Source organism: Papio anubis, chromosome 6 (assembly GCF_008728515.1).
Source record: "Papio anubis isolate 15944 chromosome 6, Panubis1.0, whole genome shotgun sequence".
NCBI lineage: Eukaryota > Metazoa > Chordata > Mammalia > Primates > Cercopithecidae > Papio > Papio anubis.
In genome coordinates, this window is record NC_044981.1 from 11,149,594 (window position 1) to 11,167,320 (window position 17,727).

General features: G+C 42.8%; 1 long non-coding RNA gene across 1 annotated transcript in view; it reads left to right on the top strand.

The window, feature by feature from the left end:
• Positions 1 to 17,727, top strand: part of LOC116275240 — a 106,722-nt gene that overhangs the window by 16,940 nt on the left and 72,055 nt on the right. The gene's annotated exons all lie outside the window — the stretch shown is intronic.

Genomic DNA, 17,727 nt, shown 5'->3' on the forward strand with positions numbered 1-17,727 from the left:
TTTAATTTCTCAAGGGGGTCCTTAGAAAGAGACACTGGTTTGGCCGGGCATGGTGGCTCACGCCCGTAATCCCAGCATTTTGGGAGGCTGAGGCGGGTGGATCACGAGGTCAGGAGATCGAGACCATCCTGGCTAACATGGTGAAACCCCGTCTGTACTAAAAATGCAAAAAATTAGCAGCAGGCGCCTGTAGTCCCAGCTACTCGGGAGGCTGAGGCAGGAGAATGGCGTGAACCCCAGGAGGCGGAGCTTGCAGTGAGCTGAGATCGCTCCACTGCACTCCAGCCTGGGCGACAGAGCGAGACTCCGTTTCAAAAAAAAAAAAAAAAAAGAGACACTGGTGTGTAGCTGAATACTTAAAAGCATCACTCCCTCCTCCCTCCTTCCGGCTGCACCTTCCTTGGCTTCTCCCATGCTTGTGGGGTGCAGACCTGGCATATCTTTTGTGGTGTGGTAACCAAGGAGTCCTCAGCCCCCACCACAGCTGATGCAAAACCCAAGGAGGGTCAAAACAGGAAATGACATCAAATTCATTTGAAGGAGGTAGGACAGGATCATTCTGTTGAAGAGGAGACACAGAGCACTAGTGACTGAATACAAACCTAGTGTGAAGGCCAGGATTTGTCACCGAGGCTGATCACATTCTAGTTTGATGAGCAGATAATCAGTGAAACAGATGCACCTGCACAGTTGGAAATGAAGAATGAACATGCACATGATAGGCTGGGCACGGTAACTCATGCCTGTAATCCCAGCACTTTGGGAGGCCGAGGCAGGTGGGTCATTTGAGGTCAGGAGTTCGAGACCAGCCTGGCCAACATGGTGAAACCCCATCTCTACTAAAAATACAAAAATTAGCCAGGTGTAGTGGAGTGCACCTGTCATCCCAGCTACTTGGGAGGCTGAGACAGAAGAATCGCTTGAGCCTGGTAGGCGGAGGTTGCAGCAGTGAGCAGAGACTGCACCACTGCACTCCAGCCTGGGCGACAGAGTGAGATTCCATCTCAAAAAAAAAAAAAAAGAAAAGAAAAGAAAATGCACATGATGCACGATCTTACACCAGAACCCACAGACACGAAAACACTTTGAGTTAGCAAATTACTGTTGGAGCCCAGCCCATCTTGACTAGTACACATAATTCTCTCTATCCCATCATTTGTACCTTCCCTTCACTGTACATCAAGTAACTGGCATAATGTGACCAGATCTATTGTATAAAGCTATTGTTTTTTTAAGTAAATGGTCACTGATATCGTTGAATGACAATAAAAGGAAATGAGGTAGAGAAAAGCCTTCTTATAAAATAACCCATTAGGCCGGGCACATTGGCTCACGCCAGTAATCCCAACACTTTGGGAGGCCGAGGTGGGCAGATCACCTGAGGTCAGGAGTTTGAGACCAGCCTGGCCAACATGGTGAAACCCCGTCTCTACTAAAAATACAAAAACTAGCCAGGCATGGTGGCGTGCTCTTGTCATCCCAGCTTCTCAGGAGGTTGAGGCAGCAGAATCACTTGAACCCGGGAGGCAGAGGTTTCAGTGAGCCGAAATCGCACCACTCCAGCCTGGGCGACAGAGCAAGACTCTGTCTTGGAAGAAAAAAAACAAAAATGCATTAGTGGTGTGCTGGGTGTGCTTGCTCCACTTTTATTTTTGTTTCCCATTAAGGTTTTTACTTTCATTGTTTGACAAACAATAGCAATGACAACAGACTCCTTTGCACACTTATTTGATTAGAGAATTCTAATATGTTTCAGTTATTGTGAAATCAAGGAGAATCTTATGACTTTTTTTGTACATAGCTGTTGCATTTAGGACAATCAGTTTTTAAGGTGGGACAAATTTCTCTAAAACAAATGAATCCTAGGTAGATTTCCTTTCAAGTCAAGTGTCTTGCTGTTTAAATCCATTTCTTGTTTAAAATAATAATATAAAAAAGTTCATCACTTTATCAACAGAACAGTGAAGCTATTTCTTATAACAGGAGCAGGGCTGTTATGTCAGAGAGTAAGAGGAGTTCTATGAGATATGAGAGGCCAAGACAGGGTGGTCCAGGTGCAAACTCATGGATGGCTTAGCTTGATCAGGATAAAGCTTAGCATAGCTAGAGGGATGGATGACTTGTAAATCTTTGCAGAAACCTCTGTGAACATTCATCACACTTCAATGCAGTCACCTTGACCTGCCATCCACCTGGATGCTGTAGGTAGTCATCTTCCTGGAACCTGGGGGATTAACCATGTGGCTTCCCAAAGATGCCTGCAGCTACCTGACCCTGGGAGGTGTGAAGACAGTGCTCACACCGGCCCTGCTGACATGAGGGCTTTCCCGGCCAAATGGCCAGAGACTTTGGGAGCTTTCTAAAGAGACTCCTAGTTGCCCCAACTCTGCTCTCCTCCAGGAAAAAATTATTGTAGAGGCCAAAGATAGGCAGTTTTTGCCTTTCCTTTACCACATGTTTGGTATGTAACAAGTCATTCTCCTGTGATGTTTAATTACTTTGCACCCTATAACAAGGCTAGGCCATATAGGATATTATCATATTTCCCCCTTGATTTCCTGAAAGCTCAGTATTATACCAAAGATGTGTTTAGAAGATTACTGAGTAGTTATTTTATCTGTGCTTAGTTTAGCTCATTATCTATTTAATATATCTCACGGCTTTTGCAAAAGTGAAATGTCGTGAGTAGCTTAAGCTCGTCCACGTTTCCAGCCCAGCTTGATCAACTGTACTTGATTCTGCTTGGTCACCCAACAATTAACACACGCTTCATGCTCAATCTATGAAAACGTTGACTTAACATTATTTTAGTCAGTCAGCGGATCCCAAGAGGAAATTCTTAGATTTGGAAAATTTTTGTGTGCTTCTTTTGTTTTCAATTTCAGAATGGTGGGAATATATTTGTTAAACATTTGTATGAAGCTGACTATGTGCCAGACCCTGTTCTCAATGCTTTGTAAATTTTAATTTGTAAGTTTCAGTCTTCTAACAAGCCTATGATATAGCGACTATGATTATGCCCATTTTATTGGTGAGGAGATCAAGACCTGCAGAGAGTGAAGTAGCTCATTAAAGAGCCAGAGATGAGATTTAAACCCAGGTTCTATTACTGAGGGCAAACTCTTCTGGATGAGAATGAAGTGTTGTTATTTTTTTGACTTTTCATTTGGAAATAATTCCAAATTTTCAGAAAAGCTTTGAGAGTAAGACTAGCACACACCCTTTGCTGAGATCCACTTACTGTTAACACAGATAAAATTGCTTTTCTAAAACGCACATGCCTATATAGTGACCTTTACCCTGGAATACTTGAGTGCATCTTTGCTAAAAAGAAGAATATTCTCTTACAGAACCACCGAGTATTTATCCACTTGAGTAAATTTAACATTGATTTAATTTATTCAACGGTAGTCTGTATTTCCATGATGACAGTTGACCCAATAATGCCCTTTCTTATTTCCTCTGGGATGGGATCCAGTCCAGGGCCCTGCATTTGGATCTAGTTGTCATGTCTCTCCGGCCTCCTTTAATCAGAAACATTCCCACAGCCTTCCTTTATCTTTCATAACAATGAAAGGCAGCAGAGTAAGTTTCCCTGTGCCTTTTAAGGAGAGAACAAATGTTCTTCATTGTGTTTTTGTCTGACATTTCCTCCTGATGCGGCAAGAAAATGAAATACTGCGAAAGTCATCCTGCGTCTGTCTCAAAAAGTCTCATTTCTGGAGACACTGATGTCCTTTTCACCTCACTGGCGTTGTTGATTTTGATCATTCCTCCCCTCCAGGGCGTTGACTGATTTCCCCATGGTGTAAATTACTACTTTTCCCTTTTGCATCTAATAAGCAGCCTGTGGGGAGGCTGAAATATGTTTCTTGCCAGGTGGAGGCACCGTTATAAGGAGCAGTGTGTGTGTGTGTGAGGATGCAGAGAAGCCCTTCCCTTCTAGGGGAACGTGAGGAGAGTGGAGGGTGCACTTCCTCCACCTGCAACTGGGAAGTCTGTATGCCTTTCAGTGATGAAGGCTTACGGATGACGTCGCAGGGCTTTGGGTTAGCGCCTAGACCAGGTTCTAGGTAAAGTATTTGGGGCTTGGATGTTTTCAGGCATCAATAAGTCAAGCTTGCATTGATGATATTACAAAGTGGCAGAGGTGCCTCCTGAACGAAAAAGAAATGGAATCCTAACCCTGACTGCTGTCTTTGAGGGTTAAACATATAAAAACATATCTGAGGCTAGATTTCTGGGAAGGGCATTGGTCTCTGGAGGGGAGATTAATAATGGCAGAGATGGAAGTCTGGGCTGGTTTCACACCAGAGGCAGGGGGAAGTTGCAAGGAAAGGTTGATTTAGGGTGTGAAATTGCCAACAGACAAAGTTGTTCCACCTGGCACCCTGGTGGTGGATGCATATGGAAGAAAACTTGCTATGAGCCGCAATTCTGGAGCCCTTCCCTTTCTACTCTGGAACATCTTGGCTCAGCACAGGGAGGAGCAGAGCCCATGCTTCTTTATACATTCAGCGAGCATCAGAGCTCTCACATGTGGCTAATCACATGTGATCAAAGATAGTAGCTAAAGGCTAGGCGCAGTGGCTCATGCCTGTAATCCCAGCACTTTAGGAGGCTGAGGCGGGCAGATCACTTGAGGTCAGAAGCTCGAGACCAGCCTGGCCAACATGGCGAAGCCCCGTCTCTACTAAAAATACAAAAATTAACTGGACATGGTGGCAACTGCGTGTAATCCAAGCTACTCAGGAGGCTGAGGCGGTGAGGAGGCGGAAGTTGGCGGAAGTTGCAGCGAGCCGAGATGGCACCACTGCACTCCAGTCTGGGCGACTGAGCGAGACTCCGTCTCAAAAAAAAAAAAAAAAAGGGCTCCTCCAATGTGGGATGGGTGCAGAGGGGGTTGGGGGTGGATTTATTCCTTTGGTAGTTAGCCACTCAACAAACATGAATTGAGCTCCTTGTGTGAGCCAGACGGTGAGATGGGGAAGATGAACTCATGGTCCAAGATGCCCTAGATCTGAAACATACAATAGGCTAGGGAGATGTGCAGCAAGGAAGTAATCGTACTTCTACGTGTTTGTGGAGCACTTAAGAATTATTTTGAAAGCTTATTTTCACAACAGCGAGTCAGGTCTGCACTAGCATTCCTAGTTCCCAGGCACGTTAGAGATGAAATCAGTTATAAAAACCCAATTGTCCTCCTCCACCTTTCGTTTCCCATCAGACCACAAGGGGGCGCTGTGCGAGGCGGCTCCTTGAAGACTCCAAGCGAACACAGCTTTAGATCTGCAAAATGCTGGGCACTGAATGAGGGGCTTCAAAACATCCTAGGCGGTGCCCAAACACCTTGTTACCTGAGCTGAATGGGTGCTAGCTATTTGCACTGTCAGCGATATAAAGGATTCCTGGGGGCCCCCTTCCAAAGGGGAGCCACCTGGGACATGTAAACACCCACAAGTTCACTCCCCTTTGCAAGCCACAGAGAACCCAGTAACTTTTCCCTAGAATGCTCTCGTCTGCACACAGGTGCCTACATGTCCCCTTCTCAGTGCTCCTTGCAGATCTTTTGTTTTCTTGCTTGTTGATTTTTCTTTTGCAAACAGGATTGGGGGACCCATTATTTAACTAAAACCTTCCTTTGTCAAATCATAGGTCCTTTCCAGTGTGGAGTGGATGTCTAGACAGAGAGGTAGAAATAATTGCCCAAGGGCAAGGACAGCCTTCACTAAGTTGTCCATTTACATTTTTATATCCTCCTAAAAATACACCCATACCAGCCCTTTGTCTTGATATTTCAACAGTGGGCAAGACTGAAATAAGTTACTTCTTTGACCATTGTTTAAAATGTCTAATTCGCAACCATTGTTCTTGGAGACTTCAACTTCTTTAATAGGAGTTTAAGTCACAAAGGGCCCAGATGGTTCTGGAAAAAAACCCTGTTGGGCTGCCTGGGTCATAAAGAAGACTCATAAACTGCTCTTGGGTGATGACTGGGTGCGGGGGTGTGTGGGAGATAGACAATGTCTGGTGTCTGGTGGTCTCCTGACTGCCAGGCAGGCCAGAGACAATTAGGGATATGTTTTCATTTAACATCATTCCCTGCTGACTCTTGTCTCTGGAAAATTGACAGTTAGTAGACAAAGTAAGGTGCCCTTTCTGTTAACTCAGTTTTCTTAATTATAGTTGTTGGGAGATGACTTAAATCACGCTGTGAGGCATGGTGGTGGTTCCTGCCCCTCAATGCCCCCTCCCAGGCTGCAGAGGAATTTGCCTTAGAGATTGGTAATAGTCAAGTCTGAGATGAAGGTCAGTCAGCGTGCTGAAGCTTTTCAGTTGCCCTTGTAGAGGTTTCTCCCCCTGCAGGTTGGCCTCCACTCGTTAAAACTCTTTTTTTTTTTTCTTTTTCTTTCTTTCTTTCTTTCTTTCTTTCTTTTTTTTTTTTTTTTTGAGACGGAGTCTCACTCTGTTGCCCAGGCTGTAGTGTAGTGGTGTGATCTTGGCTCTCTGCAACCTTTGCCTCCCAGGTTCAAGCGATCCTCCTGCCTCAGTCTCCTGAGTAGCTGGGACTACAAGCTCCCGCCACCATGCCTGGCTAATTTTTAATTTTTAGTAGAGACAGATTTCACCATGTTGGCCAGGCTAGTCTTGAACTCCTGACCTTGTGATCCCTCTGCTTTGGCCTCCCAAAGTGCTGGGATTATAGGTGTGAGCCACCGTGCCTGGCCTAGAACCCTTTCAAGGCTGTTTTTCTCTTTTCCTTCTTTTTTTCCAACCATAAAATAAGCATGTGCCTATACATCCACGCCCTAGGAGGAAGTAAAGTGGGCTTAACTCAGCCTCCTTCAGATAGTCTGGAGGTTCATGCCCAGTGTTGCTCCTCCTTCATGCACGTTGCTCAGTGCCAGGGAGGGGGAGTGCAGTAAGTGGGGATTGCGCCCCACGCTGGTTCTGTGGAGTTGCAGATACCATTGGCACTTCCTAGCTCATGAATGGATCCACATCCATCCAGATAGTCAGGCAAGAAGCCCTTCCCCGGGCTCCTCATCATGATGCACCAGGTGCTGTTCATCACCTTTCCTAATGACTTGCCCTCCCACATCCCTGGAACCTATCCTCTTCTCTCCATCTCCGCTCCTCCATTCTAATCCAACCTGTCTTCATCGCTTCTCCTAGAACTGATTCAACGGCCTCCTAACTGAGCTGCCGGGATCCACATGGCCCCTCTTCACCACTCTCCACACTGCAGCCAGGGAGCTATTTTCAGAACAAAAATATGATGATGTCATACAACTGTTTAAAATTCTTCAATTAGGTCAGGTGCAGTGGCTTACATTTATAAGCCCAACATTTTGGGAGGCTGAGGGTAGAGGATCTCTCAAAGCTAGGAGTTTGAGACAAGCCTGGGCAACACAGCAAGACACCTGTCTCTCCAGAAAAAAAAAAATTAGCTGGGCATAGTGGCGTGCACCTGTAATACTAGCTACTTGGGAGGCTGAGATGGGAGGACTGCTTGAGCCCAGGAGTTCAGGCTGCTGTGAACTAGGGTCGTGCCACTGAACTCCAGCCTGGGCAACAGAGCAAGACTTGTCTCTTAAAGAATAAAAACAAGGCAGGGCATGCTGGCTCACCCCTGTAATCCCAGCACTTTGGGAGGCCGAGATGGCAGATCACAAGGTCAAGAGTTCAAGACAAGCCTGGCCAACATGGTGAAACCCCGTCTCTACTAAAAATACAAAAATTAGCTGGGCATGGTGGCGCGTGCCTGTGGTCACAGCTACTTGGGAGGCTGAGGCAGGAGAATTGCTGGAGCCTGGGAGGCAGAGGTTGCAGTGAGCCGAGATTGCGCCACTGCACTCCAGCCTGGGCGACAGAGCTTTTGTCTCAAAATAAATAAATAAATAAATAAATAAATACATAAATAAATACATAAATAAATAAATAAATAATCTTTCAATCACTTAATGTGGCCTTGAAGGCCTTGCATGGCCAGGTACCTGCCACTTCATTTCTCACCATTCTCCCACTTCTCTGCTGTGCTCCAGGCACACTGGACTCTTCCTGGTCCTAGAACATAGCAGGATCCTGGGATTCTCAGGGCGTTTGCCCTTACTCCTACTCCTGCTTGGAATGTCCTTTCCCAGTTTTGCTTGGATAAAGTCCATTCACTCATCAGATCTCACATCAAACATCTTTTCCAGAAGAAAGCCATCCCTGCTCTCCACACTACGTTAGGATGCGCCAATATTCCCTCTTACGGAGCTATGTATCTTGACTTCATGGTATTTCATAGAGTTGCACATTTCTTTTATTTTTTGACAAAACCAACATTTTTTTTTTCACTCACCAGATTGGAAGTTTCATAAAGCAAGGAATGTATTAAATTTTTATTGCTTCCCCTTATACCCTCAGTGCCAGGTACATAATAGGTGTTCAATAAATATTTGCAGAACAAATGAATGATTGAAGTTGTATTGATAATAGTGCAAACTTGGAGGAAAGGCTAATAAAGCCTGTCCAAAAAATGCCACCCACCAGGTGTGTATAATTTACTCTCCGCCTTTCCTGACTTGTATTTTGAATGTCAGAGATTAAGGTGAATAACAGTGAGTAAATAGGGTGAAAGAAGAGAAAAATCAAAGGTACTCAGGAAAGACTGAGTGACTCAGAGAGGCGGTTCAGGAGAATTCATGAAAGGATATAGTAGGAAATGAGAGTGAAAGGGCCATTTGGGGTTAGATCATGGTGGGCCTTAAAAACCACATCACGCACTTTAAACTGTTAGACTTTAGAGAAAAGAATAATAGCACATAAGGGATGGTGTACTAGAAACAAGCTGTGGTCTCACTATATTTACCGTAAAGATGATATAGCATGATGCTGTATGATTCACTGTGTTATAGTAACCCGTTATGAAGACCCTGGTGAGAAATCTCTCTGAGGTCTCAGTATGGGAAACAGTGGGCTTGATTTCAATTTATGGATACTTATAAATCATATAATGGACCTGATTTTTTTCTTTTTTGAGATGGAGCCTTGGCTTGAGTCGCCCAGGGTGGAGTGCGGTGGCGTGATCTCCGCTCACTGCAACCTCCGCCTCCCGGGTTCAAGGGATTCTTCTGCCTCAGCCTCGCGAGAGTAGCTGGGATTACAGGCGCCCACCACCACGCCCAGCTAATTTTTGTGTTTTTTTAGTAGAGATGGGGTTTCACCATGTTGGCCAGGCTGGTCGTGAACTCCTGACCTCAGGTGATCTGCCCACCTTGGCCTCCCAAAGTGTTGGGATTACAGGTGTGAGCCACCGCGCCTGGCTGGATCTCATTTTCTTTATGTCATGGGCTGTCCAGAAAACTCAAGGCCAAAGTTCACAGGCCTTTACAACATGCATTTTGTGTATGAACTACATTAGCAGTTATGTCTTAGTTTTTTACCTTTATTTTCTTTTTATTCAGTTGTCTTCTTCTAACACGAAAATATTGTATGCACCTTAGTCTTTGTGGGGAGAGAGACTAGTTATATGAATTAATAAACAATGTGAATATTTTACTGTTAGGAAAATTAATTGCAAAGAAGACCATATTCAAAATCACATACAAATGTCATAATATTTAAAATTGCATGCGAATATCTTTTGTCCATGCCTCTTACCTGATTTGGGGTAAAACGACCAGCTAAACCCCCTTCAGGTCATGACTAAAATGCAATTACCCAGAGAATATCCTTTGTACACTTTCCTACCTGCAGCTCGTAGAATGCTTGTGTGGTGTAGGGAAAGGGCTACTTTCATTTGCCAGCCTTGAAACTTGGGCCAAGTTGTTTAATTCCCTTCTAGCTTCAGCCTCCTCCTCTGTAAAGTGAAAATAAGAACTATCTAAGAGGTTTGCTATGAGGGCAAAGATAATGTGCTTGATGTAGTGTCTGCTGACTCAAACTAGACACCAATAAATGGTGGAGATTGATGTCATTTATACAGTAGCACATCTGTTGATCTTATGCCTTAACATAGCTGGGGTTTAACCACTTAATACGTATTTTTTCAAAGTATGTATTTGTCCTTATCATTCTTGCCACCTTCAAAAGTCTTTCCATGCATCAAGCACTTCTTCTTAGATTACATTTCTAGATGGGCCAATGTGTCTCTGACTCTATTTATCTTCCCATTTATATGCATTTTATTTTTCTTCCACTTTTTTTGGTTCTCTTCTTGCGAGGTGAAGCTGGCTTCACCTTTGGTTCTCTTCTTGCGGCTTCTTGCCAGGTGAAGCCAGCTGGGCTTCTGGGTCGGGTGGGGACTTGGAGAACTTTTCTGTCTAGCTAAAGGATTGTAAATGCACCAATCAGTGCTCTGTGTCTAGCTAAAGGTTTGTTAATGCACCAATCAGCACTCTGTAAAAACGGACCAATCTGCACTCTGTAAAGTGGACCAATCAGCACTCTGTAAAATGGACCAATCAGCAGGACGTGGGCAGGGCCAAATAAGGGAATAAAGGCTGGCCACCAGGGTCAGCAGCGGTAACTGTTGTTTTTCGGAGAGTGGGATTGTGTGTATTTTGGTTATTTGCAGTAAATCTTGTTGCTAACTCTTTGGGTTCGATGTACTTTTTTTTTTTTTTTTGAGACGGAGTCTGGCTCTGTAGCCCAGGCTGGAGTGCAGTGGCCGGATCTCAGCTCACTGCAAGCTCCGCCTCCCGGGTTCACGCCATTCTCCGGCCTCAGCCTCCCGAGTAGCTGGGACTACAGGCGCCCGCCACCTCGCCCGGCTAGTTTTTTTGGTATTTTTTAGTAGAGACGGGGTTTCACCGTGTTGGCCAGGATGGTCTCGATCTCCTGACCTCGTGATCCGCCCATCTCGGCCTCCCAAAGTGCTGGGATTACAGGCTTGAGCCACCGCGCCCGGCCTCGATGTACTTTTATGAGCTGTAACACTCACTGTGAAGGTCCCTGGCTTCACTCTTGAAGTCAGGGAGACTAGGAAGCCACTGGGATGCAGCCAACAACTCTGGACGTGCCATATTTAAGAGTTGTAGCATTCGCAGTGAAGGTCAGCGGCTTCACTCCGAAAGTCAGTAAGACCACAAACCCACCAGAAGAAAGAAATTCCGGACACATCTTAATAGCTAAAAGAACACGGTCTGGACACACCGTCTTTTAAGAACACTCACTGCGAGGGTTCGTGGTTTCATTCTTGAAATCAGCGAGCCCAAGAACCCACTGGAAGGAACCAATTCCGAACACATCCTGAGAAAGATTTTTATTTAAAAACTCTTCGTATAAAATTGGGCTTTCCAAAGCATTCGTACAAAAAAAAAAAAAAAAAAAAAAATTCTAGTCCCAAGTAGTCGGTTATTTGGGAAAGCTCATGCATATTACTGACTTGTTTACTCCTTAGGCTAAGACAAACTCACATAACCAGAAATAAATAATAAATGGAGGAAATAATGGAGTATCTTAACTTACTTATTTAGACGCTTTGTACGAATTCAGGGTGAGTATGGGTGCTAAAAGGTCAGAACAGGTGCTGCCCTATAGTTTGTTGGTTCTAAAAGGCTAAGACAGGATTTGACTTTGATAAATGTAGTCAAGAACGATGAGTCTGTGAGCTGAGTCAGTGGCAGTCCTCATCATTTTGTTGGGGGAGGAAAACGAGAACTAGCTGAATATCCTAGACCAGGTTTTTATAAATGTTGAGAGAAAACATTTCTTAGGGTCAAAATAATAATATGAAATAGTAGACAAGGCAAGTTTATATATTGTAAGACTTCTTGGTCCTGCCCCCACACCCCCCAGCTTCTTTTTTGGGGGGGACAGTGTCTCACTATGACCCAGCCTGGAGTGCAGTAGTGTGATCTCGGCTCACTGCAACTGCCGCCTCCCTGGTTTAAGTGATTCTGTTTCAGCCTTCCGAGTAGCTGAGACTACAGGCCCCCACTACCACGCCTGGCTAATTTTTGTATTTTTAGTAGATACGAGGTTTTGCCATGTTGGGCAGGCTGGTCTTGAACTCCTGACCTCAGGTGATCCGCCCACCTCGGCCTCCCAAAGTGTTGGGGTTACAGGCGTGAACCACCGTGCCCGGCCTAGAGCCTTTTACATTCTCACGAGTAGTAGGTCTCTCCAAGAGACAGACACACGATGTGATATTTTCAAAATGACAATGCCACCCTGTTTTCAAGTTATGTCTACTGACTGTTTCTGACTGTATCTTGAGAACCTAGATGACCAAAGAATATAGCATTTTGCTTTAGCAATACTGTGTCTCTCTTGCAGTCTGTTACTTGTTTCACTGACTCTTTTCTAGTAACCGTGTGTCAGGGTCTTTCTTGCTGCTTCTCTCTGTCTCTCTACTCTGCTCTTTCCTCTCCTCTGCTCTCCATCCCACCCCTTTTATCCTTTCATAGCTTCAGTGTCTTTATCATCTTTGTCTCATCCAGGCCCCTCCCCCACCTTCTCTCCTTTCTCTTCTTTGAAAGAATATGATGCCATCTAATGCCCAGTTTCCTCAGGCCGATGAATATTTGGTATGTTTATTCTGAATGAATTATCTGAAGGTACAAAATGCAAAGCCGAAGTCACTGTGGTGTGATTCTAGAGAGCCCCTCATCGCCCAACTTCTCTGCATCTCAGAGGCATGCCTTCCTGGCCACCAGCCTTTGCTAGGCTTTCCTCTGCCATCCAGTTAGCCTTTCTGGTATGGTCTGAATGTATCCCCCAAAAAGCATGTGCTGGAAACTTAATCTCCATTGCAACAGCGTTTGGAGGTGGGGCCTATTGGGAGGTATGGAGAGCTCCACCCTCATGCATGGTTAATGGGGATTATAAAATTTGGGGCTTGAGGCTGCCAGTTCAATCCCTTGCTCTCTCATGCTCTCTTGCCTTTCTACCTTCCGTCATGGAATGATGCAACAAGAACGCCCTCACTGGATATGAGCCCTCGACCTTGAACTTCTCAGGTTCCAGAACTGTGAGAAATAAATTTCTGTTCCTTATACATTACCCAATCTTTGGTATTCTGTGATAGCAGCACAGTACAGACGAAGACACCTTTCTTTATGATCAACCTCTTCAACCCCACCCTTGGCAAGAGGCTGTTTCTCACCAGCCAGATCACTTTGATTTTACTCATTCTCTCTAAAGTTTTTGCCTGTAAATGACATAAACATTTGTCTGTAATCTGCCTTAAATTGTTTAAAGGACATGTTTACTTTTTATTTCAAACAAAGAAAGGCAGAGTCCACGTCTCCTCTTCTTTTTCTGTCCCTTTGGTCCACAGCACGTTGCTGAGCACACACAGACACTGTCTGTGAGGTGGGGCCCACTCCTCTGGCGGAGACAGCTGGGGCCTTATTGATACGCTGGGCAGATTTGCCTGCTCTGGCTGGCCAGGCAGGAAATGTTCAATGAATAAGCGAATCCTTGTTTTTTACATTCTTTGGTGAATGACAATATTTCTTTTGTCATAATCCCTCAAAAAATATAAAGAATGTAGATGTGGTTGATGGGGAAGCATCTAAAACCCAGGCAGGCTTTCACTGACTCAGGGTTAGGAAACCACATTGGTCTTCCTGGTGGGACATGAACTAGCTCAATATCATTGACTCTAAAGCAATAGCCTGCTATGGACTTAGAAGCTTGGCTATTCAGTTTGTTCTCTTTCTATGGAACTGCAGATATTTCTGTGAACTGATAATATTGACTTGAAAAATAGGAGCATTAAAGTTAGTTGGGCAATGTTTGCCTCTTTTTAAAATCAACTTTATTCAGGTAAGTCTTATATACAATAAAATGCACCTATTTCAAGTGTATTTTATAATAAGTTTTGACAAACTTATGCATGCACACAGTTACTGCAAGAATCAAGATATAGATATTGTGCTGTCCAGTACAATAGCCACTAACCACATGTGGCTATTTCAAGTCTAATGAACTAAAATGAACTAAAATGAAAAACTTCCTCAGTTTTGCAAAGTGTGTTTCAAATCCTGAGTAGCCACATGTGACTGATATTCAGCATATTGGACAGTGCAAATGAAAGACATTTTCACCATTGCAGAAAGTTCTGCAGTGTCGGACGGTGATGAAATCAAATCTATCCATCCTACCAAAAGGCTCCTTCGTGCTCTTTCTCAAAAAATCACCAACCCCTACCCCTGGCCTTAGGAAATCACAGGTCTAATTTTTGTCACTACGGATTAGATTCCTGCCTTCTGAAGGTTCATACAGAAGTCCTCTTTATTTGCCTGGCTTTCATTCAGCATGTTTCTGAGGTTGATCTGCTCATGTTGTTACATGTCTAATTTGTTCACTCGTTTTCTTTGCTCAATAGTATTCCGTTGTATAAATAGACCACAATTTACTTATCTACTCAGCTGTTGATGACGTTTTGTTTGTTTCTAGTTGGCACAATTACGAATAAAGAAATTAGTTTTTCATATTCATGTATGTTTTCATTTTTTTTTTTTTTGGGTAAATACCTGTTGCGGGAAGTCAGGGACCCTGAACCGAGGGACCAGCTGAAGCCGCAGCAGAAGAACATAAATTGTGAAGATTTCATGGACATTTATTAGTTCCCCAAATTAATACTTTTATAATTTCTTATGCCTGTCTTTACTGTAATCTCTGGACATAAATTGTGAAGATTTCATGGACACTTACCACCTCCCCAGTGAATATCCTTGTGATTTCCTATGCCTGTCTTTAATCTCTTAATCCCGTCATCTTTGTAAGCTGAGGAGGATGAATGTCGCCTCAGGACTCTGTGATTGTGTCAACTGCACAAATTGTTTGTAGAGCATGTGTGTTTGAATATGAAATCTGGGCATCTTAAAAAAAGAACAGGATAACAGCGATGTTCAGGGAACAGGAGAGGTAACTTTGAACTGGCCGCCGGTGAGCTGGATGGAACAGAGCTATATTCCTCCGCTTTCATAAGCAAATAGGAGAAATTTCGCTGAATTCTTTTTCTCAGCAAGGAACATCCCTGAGAAAGAGAATGCGCCCTGAAGGTAGGCCTATAGACAGCGTCCCGTCTTTTATGGTTGAAGTCAATGGGATGAAATAAGCCTCGGTCTCCTATGCTGCTCCCAGGCTTACTAGGATGGGAAAATTCCCACCTAATAAACTGTGGTCAGACAGGTTACCTGCTCTCAAACACTGTTTCCTGATAAGATGTTATCAATGACAATGTGTGCCCGAAACTTCATTAGCAATTTTACTTTTGTCTCATCTGGTGGTCCTGTGATCTCGCCCTGCCTCCTTTGCTTTGTGATATTTTATTACCTTGTGAAGTATGTGATCTCTGTGATGCACACCCTATTCGTGCACTCCCTCCCCTTTTGAAAATTGCTAATAAAAACTTGCTGGTTTTAGGGCTTGGGGAACATCACGGATCCTGCCGATATGTGATGTCTCCCCCGGACACCCAGCTTTAAATTTCTCTCTCTTGTGCTCTTTCCCTTTATTTCTCAACCCAGCCGAGACACTTGGGAAATAGAAAAGAACCCACGTTAAACATCGGGAGCAAGTTCTTCCGATATTACCTATGATTGGGATTGCTGGGTTATGTTGAAAGCATATGTTTAACTTTATTAGAGGTTACTAAACCATTTTCTAAAATGATTGTACCATTTTACACTCCTACCAGCAACGGAGGAGAGTTCCATTCTTACCAATTATTACTGGTTTTGTTTTGTTTGCTTGTTCTATTAATTACTGAGAGATGAGTGTTGAAATCTCTACCTATCATTATAGATTTTCTATTTGTCCTTTCAGTTATATCAGTTTCTGCTTCATGTATTTTGAGACTTTGTGATTGGTACACACACATTTAGGAATGTTTGTTTTGTCTTTTTTATGAATTGATCCCTTTATCATGAAATGCCTCTCTTTGCCCTTGTTCTGAATTCTACTTTGTCTGTTAATAATATAGCTGCTCTGACTTTTTAAGAAAAAAAATTAGAATGTGCATAGTACATCTCTTTCTAGCCCCTTGTTTTTAATTTATCTGTGTATTTTTATTTAAAGCGAGCATCTTTTAAATAGCATATATTTGGTCTTGCATTTTAAAATCCAGGCTGAGAATCTCTAACTTTTAATGGGAGTGCCTAGGCCATTTACTTTGAAAAAATTAATGAAGAATAAACTGCACATATTTAAAGTGTACAATCTGAAGAGGTTTGGCATGCATACACCTGTGAAACCATCACCACAATCAAGACGGTGGACATTGCTTTCATTCTCAAGTTTCCATGGACTCCTTTGGAATCCATTCCTTCCACCATTTCTCTCTAGACAAGCACTTATGTACTTTTTGTCCCTATAGATTAGTTTGAATTTTGTAAAATTTTGTATAAATGGAAACATAGCATATGTATTCTTTTTGTCTTGTTTCTTTTTTGCATCATAATGATTTTGAAGTTCATTCATGTTGGCTATTTGTTGCAATATTTTTCCTTTTGATTTCTATGTACTATTCCATTGTGTGGATATACCACAGTGATTTTATTCATTCACATAGATGAACAAACATTTGGGTTCTTTCTAGCTTTTGCTATTACAAATAGTGCTGCTATAAATATTTTTATGTAAGTCTTTGTATGGACATATGCTTTTATTTCTTTGGGGTAAATACCTAGAAGATAAATTGTTAGGTCATAGGGTAGACATAGATATAACTTTTCAGGAAATTGCCAATCTGTTTTCCACAGTGTTTGTATCATTTAACATTCTTACCAGTAATGTACAAGAGCTACGTTTGCTCCCCTTTCTTGCACCAACACGGGGTATCATTAGTCTTTTTAATTTTAGTGATTCTATTTGGTGTGGTGTTTATTTACTTTTTCCATTTACCTACATATGTCTTCTTTTATGAAGTTTCTTCTCCAAATTTTTGCCGTGTTAAAAAAATTTAGTTTTTTGTCTCCTAAGTCTGATATAAGTCCTTGGTTGATAGATGTGATGTATTTTCTTCCATTCTCTGGCTTGACTTTTGGTTTTTTAATGGTATCCTCAGAAGAATAAAAGTTTTAAATTCTGACGGAGTCCAATATATCATTTTTTTTCTGAGTTAAGTTTTTAAAGTGTTTCAAATATGGAACTTTTGTCTACTTAAGATAACAAAGATTTTCTCCTATGTTTTCTTCTAGGAGTTTTAAGTTTTACATTTAGGGCTGATTTTCTCCTATGTTTTCTTCTAGGAGTTTAAAGTTTTACATTTAGGTCTGTGATCCATTTGGGTTAATTTTTTGGGTAGAACGTAAGGCACGTATTCATTTTATTTCATAGATCTAGTTGTTCCAGCACCATTTTTTTTTCAGAAGACTTTCATTCCCTTATTGAAGTGCCTTGACATTTTGTCAAAAATAAGTTAATGCTTATATGTGTGGGCAAAATGGTACATGATACATTTAAATAATTTGTCTGTAAATCTCAGTGGGATACCTGAATGAAAGAGTGAGCAACCATTAAAAATGATAATTACATGGTTACAAATCTCTTGTTTTCATTAAATACAGTTTGCTTTAAATTATTTCTTTATGACTCTTCCAAAATAAATAGAAAAATTTTCTTATGGCCGGGCACGGTGGCTCAAGCCTGTAATCCCAGCACTTTGGGAGGCCGAGACGAGCGGATCACGAGGTCAGGAGATCGAGACCATCCTGGCTAACACGGTGAAACCCCGTCTCTACTAAAAAATACAAAAAACTAGCTGGGCGAGGTGGTGGGCGCTTG